The sequence below is a fragment of the Notamacropus eugenii genome, chromosome 5, assembly GCF_028372415.1.
Source record: "Notamacropus eugenii isolate mMacEug1 chromosome 5, mMacEug1.pri_v2, whole genome shotgun sequence".
In the NCBI taxonomy this organism is placed as follows: domain Eukaryota; kingdom Metazoa; phylum Chordata; class Mammalia; order Diprotodontia; family Macropodidae; genus Notamacropus; species Notamacropus eugenii.
The window spans coordinates 437,498,266-437,511,399 of record NC_092876.1 but is presented as its reverse complement, the minus strand read 5'-3'; the positions used below and the strand labels follow the sequence as shown (position 1 = coordinate 437,511,399).

The following is a 13,134-nucleotide window of genomic DNA, read 5'->3' as shown; positions in this document are numbered from 1 at the left end:
AATAAATCAATATTTGAGAGCCTACCTACAATGTGCCAGGCACTGTGCTATTTTCTGTAATAATTTCCCCCCAAATTTCTTAGACTGTGATGAATTTTGTCCCTCTATGGTAGTAATTTTGGTATTTTTAGGGATTCATAGTTGAATGTGGGAGCTTCCTCCCCCAGCCACACAGTTCTTCCATGCCTTCTTGTCCTCTGAAATCCTTGTCTATGTCTTTCCATGGCCCTCTATGCAATACACCCATCTCTTGTTTTTCTAGTATCATAGGGGAATCCCATGTGCCATTCAAGCTATGGCAAGCTAAAGCTTTCAGTAGTGCTATGGGAGCTGACCCAAAAACAGAACAGCAGGGCAGATACAGAAAAGGAGAAACTCAGAGCAAAGAAAAATTTTAAAAATAAGTGGAAAGGATGGAAAGGTTAGAGACAAATTACAGTTTGAAAAACTCAAAGGTTTTAGGATTTGGGAATGGCAATACAGTATATGGCAAAAGAAGAGGAATTATGGAGGAGGAAGGCTTAAGAATTAGTTGGCATGTCAAAATTGTGTGGGTGTTGATTTCATGAAAATTAAATAGCAAAGTAATGCTATGAGTGATAGTTCAGGATGGGTCGAACTCCTTCCTTCCTGAAATTTTATCTTTTGTTGTTGACACGTCAGTGTGTGTGTGTGTGTGTGTGTGTGTGTGTGTGTGTGTGTGTGTATACTTCTGCCATCTATTGATGTCCTAAGTACAGAGGAAAGAGCAACACACTATCACAGTAATTTAGTTCAAATCCTTCCTCTAATGTTTACTTGAATGTCATTGGAAAAGTCATATATAATTTATCTGAGACTTGGATTCTTCAACTAAGAAATGAGATGGTTAGACTAACTGACCTATGCTTTCTTCTTGTCAGTATTCCTCATGCTATTTCTTATTAGGCATGGTGGGAAGGTTTGATGTTGTTCACGCCACAATTTGATTTGACAGGGGTGAGATTCATATGCTAGAAAAGAGAACCTGGGGGCACATATTATCTCTTTAAGTATTTGAAAGTCTGTTTTGTGTAAGAGAGCTCTGCTCTTTTCTTTCTTTTACTCTTTCTCCTCCTCCTCCTCCTTCTTCTCCTCTTTCTCCATCTCCTCTTCCTCTTCCTACTTCTCCTCCTCCTTGTTCTCCTTCTCTACCTTCTACTTATTCTCTGTCTCTGTCTCTCTGTCTCTCTCTGTCTCTGTCTCTCTCTGTCTTTGTCTCTGTCTCTCTGTCACTCTCTGTCTGTCTCTGTCTGTCTCTCTGTCTCTGTCTCTCTGTCTCTCTCTGTCTCTGTCTCCCTGTCTCTGTCTCTCTGTCTCTCTCTGTCTCTGTCTTTGTCTCTCTCTCTCCCCCTCCCCTTAACTTGTTACACTCTGGCTTCCATTCTCATGAATCTATTAAAACTGCTCTCTCCAAAGTTACTAACAATTTCTTAACTGCCAAATCTAATGACCTTTTCTCCGTCTTCATTCTTCCTGACTTCCTCAGGCTTTGACACTATATTCCCTTTTTTCTAGGTTTTCATGATACTACTTTCTCTGGAATCTTCTACTTATATGACCATTTCTTCTCAGACTTCTTTGCTGGATCATCATTCAAGTTATACCTTCTTGTCATGGGTGTCCTACAAAATTTTATCCTAGGAGCCACCTTCTCTTTTCCCTCTATCTATACTATTTCACTTGGTAATCTCATTAGCTCCCATGGATTCAATTATCATCTCTATGCTGATGATTCTCAAATCTACTTAACCAGCCCTAACTTCTCTGAGAACCTCCAATCTCACATTTCCACCTGCCCATTGGACATCTCAAGCTAAATGTCCCCTAAACATTTTAAACTCAACATATCCTAAAATGGAGCTCATTATCCTTGACCCTAGTACACTTCTGTCTTCCTAACTTCCCTATCACTGTTGAAGGAGCCACCATCCTTAGTCACTCAGGCTTACAACCTAGGTGTTATCATTGATCCCTCACTTTCTTACCCTCCCATATTCAATCTGTTGCCAAAGTCTGTTGTTTTATCTTCATATAACTTCTTCCACGTATCCCTTTCTCTTCTCTAATACTTTACATTGTGGTAAAGGCTTTCATTGCCTCATGCCCAGCTAATAGAAATAGCCTATTGATTGGTCTACCTGCTACAGCTCTTTCCATCCATCACTCAGCTGTCAAAGTGATGTTCCCAAAGCACAAGTCTGACCATGTCTCCTCTCCTATTCAGTAAACTCTCGTAACTCCCTATCACCTTGAAGATCAAACACAAAAGCTCCTATTTGGCCTTCAAAGCTCTCCTGTGTCTCTCCCCACCTTTCTAGTCTTTTTAAATCTTACGGCTCTCTCCCACCTACACATACTCTGAAATAACCTTCCATGATGTTCCTCATATAAGACTACAATCTGATTCTGAGAATTTTCCTTAACTGCCTTTCATGCCTACCTAGAATGCTCTCTTTTGTCAACTCAGCCTTTCGATTTCCCTGGCTTCTTTCAAAAATTTCTGCTTAAAACCTCACTGTCTAGAAAACCTTTCTCATTCTCTTTTAATTCTAGTGCCTTTTCTCTATTAATTTATTTCCATTTTATCTCATATGTTGTCAGTTTGTACATTGTTGTTTCCATGTGTTCTCTCCCTTAGACTGTGAGCTTCTTAGATCATGAACTGTTTGCTTTTTTTTGTATCTCCAAAACACAGTGCATGGCATACACTAGGCATTTAATAAATGGTTATTTACTGATTGAATAGAGAGAGGGGCATTCAAGCCAAGGCTTTTGGGGTATGTTATAGAAGTGGTTCCTTTTAAGTATAATTTGGCCTAGATAGTTGATGAGGTCTCAGCTCTCAACTTCTGTGGATCCACTTCATTTTCTGTTCCCTCACAACCTTATCAGTCTACAAAGTCTATAAATCAGGATAGAGTAATTTTCCATGTGCCAGGTCCCTGCTGTTCTGTAAAATGCAAACAAAGCGATGCTAGACAGCCATTTCCCAACACCTTTCTCATGCTCTGAAGACCCCATTGCCACTTAACTCCAGGTCCTCTAGTGACCAGCTTTCACTGACCTCCTTTCATTCTTCAAGGCAAAACCTTCAAACTAACTCACAGGTAGCCCAGAAGTGCTTGAAAGAAATAGTTCATTGCTCCTTCCTCAACCCATCCTTGTAGTCTTCTCAAGTCCTAGGTGCTGTCTTTTGGTTCTCTTTGCTCAGAAGCTCCCGGAACTCGAGATGGTGCCAGTCAGACTGTGATCTGGGGATGTGAACCACAGGAGGCGCTACTGCTTTAGCGCTGGAGCAGGGCAAAGGCTGGGGACAGAACAGGCTGGGACATACCAGGGAATGCCCAGCTTGGGGCTGCCTGAGCTTACTGTGCCAGCTACACTGGTCAGTGGGGGAGAACACGGGCTCAGAAAGAAGTGAGGACCAGGGGCTTGGGGCTCGGTTGGCAGCCAGGGATCGTGGCAATGCTGCTGCGCAGCCTGTGTGGGAAGGCACAGGTGAGCATCCCTGGAAGAGGGTGGCCCTAAGGTTGCAAGGTGATACCCTAGGGTGTGGGCAAGGGCTTATAACAGTGTCCTAAGACGGAGCAGAGAGAGATAGGAGCTGAGGTCAAGCGTCAAGCTGAGTGTGCTTGTGTGTGTGTGTGTGTGTGTCTGTGTGTGTATGTGTGTGTGGTGCTTCGTGGGGCGGCAACAGCATCCCTAGGGCTAAGCTTCCTAGCTCTATTGGCTTTGCTAGGGCCGCCCCCAGGCTGGAGAACAGGGGAAGGGAGGAGAGCGGAGAAGCTGATAGAAAGAAGGCTTCCAGTGTCCTGTGATTAGGGATAATGAGGAGTCAGCCCTCTCTAGGCTCTCCGTAAGGTTACCTGAGGCGGGGCGGGCATTGTGTGGGAAAAGGTTGGTGCGGAATGCGTGAGTCACACTGATCTCCCGGGGCTCCAGAAGTCAGGGTTTCTTCTCCTCCGGACTCCGGATCCCCATTTGTACCAAGTCTTCAGCATTTATCTGGCTCGTTACTGCAGGATGGAGCCAGGTGACAGCTACAGCTCTTCCAGAGTCTTGGCAAGTCCCGCTCCAGAATCCAGGTGAAGTCCAGGTAAATAACTATTTGATCTAGCTCTTGGAGACGTGTGTGTGCCTGTGTGTGTGTGTGTGTGTGTGTGTGTGTGTGTGTGTGCGCGTGCGTGTGTGTGTGTGTGTGTGTGTGTGTGTGTGTGTGTGTGTGTGTGAGAGAGAGAGAGAGAGAGAGAGAGAGAGAGAGAGAGAGAGAGAGAGAGAGAGAGAGAGAGAGAGAGAGAGAGAGAGAGAGAGAGATTAGATGAGATGGAAGTTAGGTTGAAAAACAAAACAGGGATTGTCGAATCCTTAGGCATGATGCTGTTATGTTTCACTATGCCCCATGTTATCTTCAAATGTCCCAGTATTCTATTCAAGTGTAGAGAAATAAAGTGATTTTTAAGCCACACCTCAATCCCCCCCACCAACTCTTTATGTTCTGAACAATGTCGGAAAGTGGGCTCAGAGACCTAAGATTTACTTCAATCCTTCTCTTTGATGGTTTCCCTTTGCTCTGTGATGTGCAGGGTATTCTACTGGAGACTGAAATAAGACTTTTGAACTTTTTCTCTACCAGGAACAATATCTGCATTTGTGTATATAATCTTCTAGTTATTCACAGGATGAGGTTGATCAGATACCACTGATGTGACTATTACAGTTAGGCTAAAGTAATTCAGCAAAACAATCCATGTGAATGTCTTAACTTATTCCAGACATTTGTAAAATAAACAAAACTGAAATGGTTAGCTTAATTTCCATATTTTTAGACATCTTTCCAAGTTCCTATATGAAGACCAATTCTGATTTCTTGAGACATTTTAGCAATATAAGAATCTATATTGTTTCTTCCCACCCCTACCCCTCCTTTTTCCTAACTGGAGAAGTACACTTCCATTAAACATTCTTAACATAGAAGTGGGGAAAGATTGACATAACCTCAGTTGGGTGTCTAGAAATGAGTATTCTGTGAATATGTGCCATTATTGTTAAGAAGAGCTTTGAAAGGTGTAATCATCTCCTAGAATATGGATTTTATAGCTTTTCTCTAGGGTTATTGATTCATTATCAATGTCCTGTGGTTTGCTGAAATTTCAACAGGTGGTCTTATCTCTTATCAAAATCTTATGCCTGGGATATTAACCAGTCTCCACAGGGGTGTAAGGAAAACTTCCCCTCAGACCCCTGAAAAAATAAAATCTATGACTATATCTTCCAATTGATGGTAGAAAAAAGGTGGAGTATTTTCCTCTAGTCAATTAACTTGTTCTCTTTGGATTCCTGCATGGTATGTTTTGTTTTGGATATCTGTATGAAGCAGGAAGAATTGCCTTCTTGATAGAACATTCTTACAACCTGCAGTAGTTTAATTAAATCACAGTGGTAATCTTCTAAAGCTGACCAAAAAATGATTTGAGGAAGGATGAAAATTATTGCAAATGCATAACATTTGACCACATGGCCAGGAGTATATTTTTAAAAGAACTCAGATGTTGAAAAGTGAACATTATGGTCTTTCACTAACTTCACATAATACAAAAAAAGAAGTGAAAGGTTGAGGTATTTTTTATTTTGAGAAAAGGAATTGTTTGAACTCAGAGTGTATCAATGAAAATGAAAATTAGAAGCTGAATCATAGAGATATTCAGTCCCAGACTCCTTATTTTACAGAGGAGGAAACTGAGATTCATAAAGGTGAAGTGATTTTGTTAATAGAGTGAATAGTAATAATAGTAGACATGGAAGGTATGTCTATAAAGTAATAGGGTTCATTTTTTTTATTCACAAATGTTACCGAACTTATATCTCCAAGTGAGAGTTGTCCTTTTCAAAGTAGCTATCTTGGGAGATGATATACATTCCAATGAGACTGCCATTTTTGCTTTTAAAAAGTTACTCCAAACATTTAAAAAACTTCTCTTTTAGACTTTTCTGAAGAGCCTTTATCAAACACATTATTGTAAATATCTGCAGTGATGGTGAAACCTCACCTTTTCAGGGCAGATTTAATTTTTTTGCAAAATGCCAGAAGTCATGTTGAGTCAAATGTGGTGAATGTAGTGGGGATCAAGCTAAGTTTTTGGTCAGAAAAATGGGGTGATTGAGGTAATGAGACTAACTCCGAATCTGAATACCACTGTTAAAAAGGAATGGCTAGAAATGTTTTCAGTATTTCCAACCTTTTTTGGAGACTACTTTGATGAATAAAACTGAGATAGTTGACTTTGGGGGTATTTGTTTGAAAAATGAGTCATTTATAGACTTACTTTTTATTGTTCTGGAAAAAATTTTTTAAAGATGTTTAGGGGTTAGCAAAAAAATGTAGCTATACTACCAATTTTTAACTATCTGCAGTTATTTGTTAGTTATATGAGATGTATGTTAAGTAATAGAGAAGGGATGCATGAATCTAGTGGCAGAGGCCCTTTCTACTTTGTATAATTTAATTTTTTTCATTTAGAAGATATGTGAAGGTCCAAGTATCACAGAATCATTATCATATAATATTACAATTTTGGATTTTTCTAGTTTTTGAAAAAATTCTGGGCATATATTTAAATTCTGCCAAAGAGTAGTTTGCTATTTTTGGAAAAGAGCTATAATTGAAAGAAATTGAAAGAAATCATTTGGATAAATATTGCTAATCATTTTGAAATAAGCTCCATTTATGCCTATGCTCCCTAGTGTTTTTCAATAGGAATGGGTGCTTTATTTTGTCAAAGGCTTTTCTGCACCTGTTGAGATAATCATATGATTTTTGTTGGTTTTGTTATTGATATGGTCAATTATACTGATAGTTTTCCTAATATTGAACCAGACCTGCACTCATGATATAAATTCCACCTGGTCATAGTGTATGATCCCTGTGATATATTGCTGTTATCTCTTTGCTAGTATTTTATTTAAAATTTTTACATCAATATTTGTTAGGAAAATTGATCTATAATTTTCTTTCTCTGTCTTAGCTCTTCCTGGTTTGGGTATCAGCACCATGTTTGTGTCATAAAAGGAATTTGGTAGGGTTCTTTCTTCACCTATTTTTCCAAATAGTTTATATAGTATTGGTATTAATTGTTTTGTAAATGTTTGGTAGAATTTGCTTGTGAATTCATCTGGTCCTGGAGATATTTTTCTTAGGAAGTTCATTGGTGTCTTGTTCAATTTCTTTTGCTAAGATTGGACTACTTGAGTATTCTATTTCTTCTCTTATTTTTGTAGGTAATAATCCATTTCATTTAGATTGTCAAATTTATTGGCATATAATTGGGTAAAATAACTCCTAACAATTGTCTTAATTTCCTCTATTGGTGGTGAATTCACCCCTGTCATTTTTGATACTAGTAATTTGGTTTTCTTCTTTCATTTTTGAATCAAATTAACCAGTGGTTTTTCTATTTTATCGGGTTTTTTCATAAAACCATCTTCTAGTTTTATTAGTTTAATGGTTTTGTATGGAAGAAATCATTTGAATTCTCAGCTAGATCAATGATCAAGTTTACTAGGTAAGAAAAGGAAAGATTCTCAAGATAACATGAGCAATCTTGACTAGGTTCTCTGAGCATAAAGACTTTTTTCTAACATTTAATTGGGCATTTTGAGAAAATGTATAAGTTTCTTAAGGCTGCAAGGGGAAGCATTTATAGATGAATTTGTCAGTACTTCAAAGATCTATAATTTTGTTGGTCCTTTCAGAGAAACAAATCACAACCTTACTATACCTTAGTGAATGCTGTTTATGGGTTGCTGTGGCTCCAAAATTCATCACCCTGAGGATAACATTTTGGTGAACTTCTTGGATATTAGACTGTTCATTGATTTTGTTGTTTGTTATTTGTACTTTGTTCTTGAAGAGGACCATGACATCAGGAAGATGATGCCATGAATTGCATGTGAATTGGATTTAAGTGAGGCAGGGCTATGTAAAGTCACCAGCCCCACTTTCTCCTCCAGAGCCATCTGGGTCCAGTGGCCAGATATAGGTAGGATTACTGGTGAGGGCTCCTAGCTGTTCATTGGATGAGTGACATGAAGACAATTACTAGTCTGCCACTTAAAATCTTCTCAGTCTCATGGGACCAGCCAGAACTCAAGTTCAGCAGAATCCTTTGAAAATTTAAGATTCTCTCCATACTGTGATGAGTCATCAGAATAGCACTTAGCTGGAGGGTAGAGACTACTGGGTCAGGTGCTTATGGGGGAGTGGGGAAGAAGCTCTTCAGTTTCATCTTCTATAACTTCAGAGAGATGTGCTAAAAAGTTGAGAAAATAAGACTTATGATGGAAGGTTAAAGAACCTCATTGTATAGTAGAAAAGTCCTCACTGGGTTTAGAATCAGAATTCTAAGCCTGACTACCAGTGTGATCTGAAGCAAATCACTTAGTGTTTCCTGGCCTCATTTTCCTTATCTATAAGTTGATTACTGTTGTATTCTACGACCTCAGAGGTCCCTCATAGCTCTAACTCCTATGATCTAGCCACTATGATCCTAAAACTTATGTGTGATCATTTATCCAAGGAAGAGAAGGCTGAGAAGTGGCAGGTGAACAGGAGGAGAGGGATTCATTCAGTATTTACTAAGTGCCTAACATGTTCAGAACACTGAGGAAGGAGACACATAGTTTAAATAAAACATAGTCTCTGCCCTTGCAAAACTTCCGGTTTATTGTCATTCAACCCACAAGCATTTATTAAGTGCTTACTATGTTCAAGCCACTTGCTAGGTGCTGGGGATGTAATTAAAAAGAATGAATCAATCTATACTCTTAAAGACAGTGAAGCTGCTAAAGGAAGGTGATGGCACTATTGACTTGTTCCCTCCCTCTTGGGCATCTGGGAAAGCTTGGAGAGTGGGCACAGCTTGAAAAGCTGATAACTGTGACTGCTTGTGCAGACCTACACAAAATAATATTCCATGGCCTAAGAGATAGTCCAGAGTCCCCAAATTATCCCTACTTCCTACAGGTTTTCTATTGGGAGATTTTTTTCCCTGTGATATATGAAAAGGTGGTAATTGCAAACAATTGTGAGCACTAGACTTTCTTTTATTTCTTACCAAGTTCAAACTCAAGAGATGGGAGCAATTCAGCAAAATGACACTGACTGATATGCCAGGTCATGGTTCATTTTAATTTCTTACACAAATACAACTAGCTGAGTAGAAATAGATTTTATCATCTCAGGTATTCCTATTTGTGGTTCATATGAAGTCAGAAGGTTCAGTTGCTTTTTTCGTTAGATCTCACAAAATCATACAAGGCTTACACAGGGTCCTGGGCAAAGAGGCTTCAGTTAGAAGCCTGAAGAAGGAGTTGTTTTAGTCTCCTGTTCCAATTAGCTCTTTAGAATGGATTCAGTATGGTAAAAAACAAAACAAAAAAAAACAACAACAAACCAATTAACAAGCATTTATCCCCATTCTGCTCCCTTTTAATTAAGCAAAATTTCTAAAAGGAAAAAAAAGTCTAGCAACATTTATGCATAGGTAAGTGAGGCAGATTCCCTTATTGACACCATGTCCAGAAATGCCTATCTCATTCTGTATTTTTGTATTTTGAGTCCATCACCTCTCTTAGGAAATGCGTAGTCTTGCTTCAACTTTGTCCACTGGAATCATGATTTGTCGTTGTGTTGATCAGAGTTCTAAAGAATTTCAAAGTCCCTTTTCTTTATAGACAAGTAAATAAGACAATAAGCATTTATTAAGTGCCTGCTATTTTCCAAGGATCAGCTAAGCATTAAAGATACAAAGAAAGGCAAAAACAGTTTCTCCTGCTCTGAAGGAGTTCATACTGTAATGGGGGAGACAATATGCAAATAACTATTTACTATTTATTTAATATTAACATATTACAAGATAAGTGAAGGATAAATTGGGGGAGGCAGAAAGAGAAGAAGAAGAAAAAGGAGGAGGAGGAAAAAGACAAAAGGGAGAGAGGAGAGAGAGAGAGAGAGAGAGAGAGAAGGAAGGAAGAAAAGAAGGAAGGAAGGAAGGAAGGAAGGAAGGAAGGAAGGAAGGAAGGAAGGAAGGAAGGAAGGAAGGAAGGAAGGAAGGAAGGAAGGAAGGAGGGGAGGGAGGAAGGGAGGAAGGATGATTTTATTTTATATTTTAAAGTATGCTATGAGAAACACTGCTTCAGTTTGATATAAGCAGGAGCAATATTTTACTGGGAGATGGTCCTAGAGGTGCCTCCTCAAAGTACTATCTGAGTAAGTCACAAGGTGGCGTTGTGGGCTAGAATTGCCCCAGCTCACTCAATAGATCATTAAAGCAAGTTGCCATTAGATGCTGTATCTAACTGAGCCACTTGATTATGCTCAAAGATTAAGCTCTATCACTTAGAGCCTACATGAAATACCAGGTTTTATTAGTGTTATCTTTCCCCCCAGGTTCTTATGAATGCATTCCCTGCAATAATTCATAGCTTATCAAGTGACTCAGCTCCAATAATGTTGAGATTCTAAATTCTTTCCCAATTTCATTTGACAGAAAAGGACTCCTTACTCATGAGTAGATTAAAAAGACCACAGGAAAAATGAAGCTAATAGTTCTGGCTCTAAAACATCAGAGGAGCCAGTAATCCACTGCTCCCAAGCAAGTCTAAAAATCTCACCTCCAGTTACCCAGCCTTCTTCTGTGCCTGGGGAGGTAATTCCAAAGAGCGCATTGGTAGAGGAGTGCCTTTCAGACATTTTGATTTCAAAGGTATAGGGAGCGGTACAGTTTCTGTCTTGATTCACCACTTTGTTTCCATGTCTGACTGGACTTTCTATAGCAACTGACTCTTCAACTATTTTGTAAGGGCTCTTCATCATCCTTTTCAATAGTCAGTAATCAATAAAAATTTATTAGGTACCTACTATGTACAAAAATCTCCATTTTTGGAGTGTATCCATCCTTGACTTAGAGGAGTAAAGGGTAGTCATAAGGTATGAGTACCAACCCCAGTTAAATCTTATAGGTTGATGAGGTCTCCCAGTGATGAGGTTCCTGGGGCATAGTAAAGAACTCAAAGAATTCCTGGAGTCCACCTGTTTGCCATTTCTTATAGCACAATAATATTCCATTACATTCATATGAACTGATGCTGAGTGAAGTGAGCAGAACCAGGAGAACTTCATACACAGTAACAGCCACAGTGTAGGAGTGCTGTTTTTGATAGATTTAATCCTTCACAGCAAGGCAAGGGCCAAAAACATTTCCAAAGGACTCATGATGCAAAATTCCATCCACATCCAGAGAAAGAACTATGGAGTTAGAACTCAGAATGAAGCAGATTATTTTCTCTTTTGTTTTGTTTGGCTTTGTTTAGTTTTACTCATGCTTTCTCCCATTCACTTAATTCTTCTATGCAACATGACCGATGTGAAAATGGTGTTTAATAAGAATGTATGTGTAGAGTCCATATAAATACCTGCCATCTTGGGGAGGGAGGTGGGAGATAGGGAGATAAAATTTAAAATTTATGGAAATGATTGTTAAAAATTGAAAATAAACAAATATGAAGAAAAAAAGACATCAAAGAACTCCCAAAATAGTGTAGCCAGGTGGGAAATGAGGAAAAAGCCCTGCTAGATACTTCACAGATTGGTCCCTACAGAATAGAGCTCCAAAATATGTCTAGTATATGGTCTTCTGATGCATTTCCCCTTAAAGCACAAAGACTTTTTGTTTTTAAATGTCCCAGGGTTAGATGACTTTAAGCATCTGCATTCATGAGAAGTCCCTTGGACAATTTACCTCTGTACTTCCTCTTTCCTTTTTTGTCTCCTAGAGATGATAGGAAAATACAGGTAAAAGAAAAAACCCCCACAAAACAAGGAATTACATATTTTTAACATTAATTAATTTAACTTAAATTATTAAGTTAATTTAACATTAATTAACATTCTTCTAGTGATGCAGTATGGTAAGAGAGAGTGGAATACTATCCTTGTTGTAAAGCCTGACTCAGTTTGTCCTGGTTTGGATAAGCTTCAGAACTAGAGCAAAAATAAATATTTGTAAACTACCTAACAGTTAACAAAAGGAAGTTTCCTTAGCCAAAGCAGGGAAGGGATGTTAAGCAAGGATGCAGGATTGATTCAGGTAGGAACAATGTTCTTCTCTCTATGTTGGCCATGATGGTCCAACAGACGGAAGTCTAAGGAAGGAGAGTTATTCCTTAGGGCTAATTAAATCTTAATGATGTTTTTTTCAATACTATTTAAGAAAAACTAGATTAGTTTGTATGGGGATAGGACCCCATGAGAAGGTAGCCCATCCTACTCAGTATGGCTCTTAGAGATATTCTTTCTCCTACCATAACCTCCAGAGAAGCAAAGTCTTGAGTTGCACAAAGTACAATGACAAGGTTCATGGTAGGAATGAGTGTGATGGAGCATAAGGAAAAGTAAGGCATATCATCAGAGAGAGAAATGACCAGAAAAGGAAGTGGGCCATTCATACAGTGCAATCAAGAGATGATGGGCAATTAATGTGCTTGAATGCCCCACTGGTATTCATATTACCACTAAAAAAATCTTTACAGTCTTTACATATTACATTAAAAATTCTAGTGGAAAACCCAGAGCAAAAAGGGGTCTACCTAATGTCAACTTATGAGAAAACTAGAGTTACATTGATAAAAGGAGTATTTTATAACAAATTTATTTACAATAAAGCATAATTCATTAAATATCTTTATGTGTAGAACATTGTGCTAGGAGTGTGTCAAAGGAGATATCATGTTGAAATAAAAGATAGCTTTCTCCACCTCTCAAGCAACTTTCAGGTTAGGTGTCAGCTCCACAAATGGTGGAAATCTAACTATTCAGTAATATCAATTTATATTTTTATTATTATTCCAAATTAGAACCCCCAAATAAGCATCAGCTATATTGATTTTTCATTCACTATATCTCATAATGTTAGGAAGGCTTTGTCCTCTGTATTCAAATTGATATTATAACTTAATTCAAGTATACTATAATGAATTCAAATTATGCTTCAAAGAGCACAACTCCTATGGGCTGGCCATGTTGTTGCTTACCAAAAAGACTATTTTATGGAAAACTCG

At 38.5% G+C, this 13,134-nt stretch overlaps 1 protein-coding gene across 1 annotated transcript in view; it reads left to right on the top strand.

The window, feature by feature from the left end:
- Window positions 1-3,848: 3,848 nt before the first annotated feature.
- SYTL5 (synaptotagmin like 5) overlaps window positions 3,849-13,134 on the top strand; it is a 238,839-nt gene continuing 229,553 nt past the window's right edge. The window contains exon 1 of the mRNA XM_072615179.1: window positions 3,849-4,117. The gene's annotated coding sequence lies outside the window, so the exon portion shown is untranslated. The remainder of the gene's footprint in view (window positions 4,118-13,134) is intronic.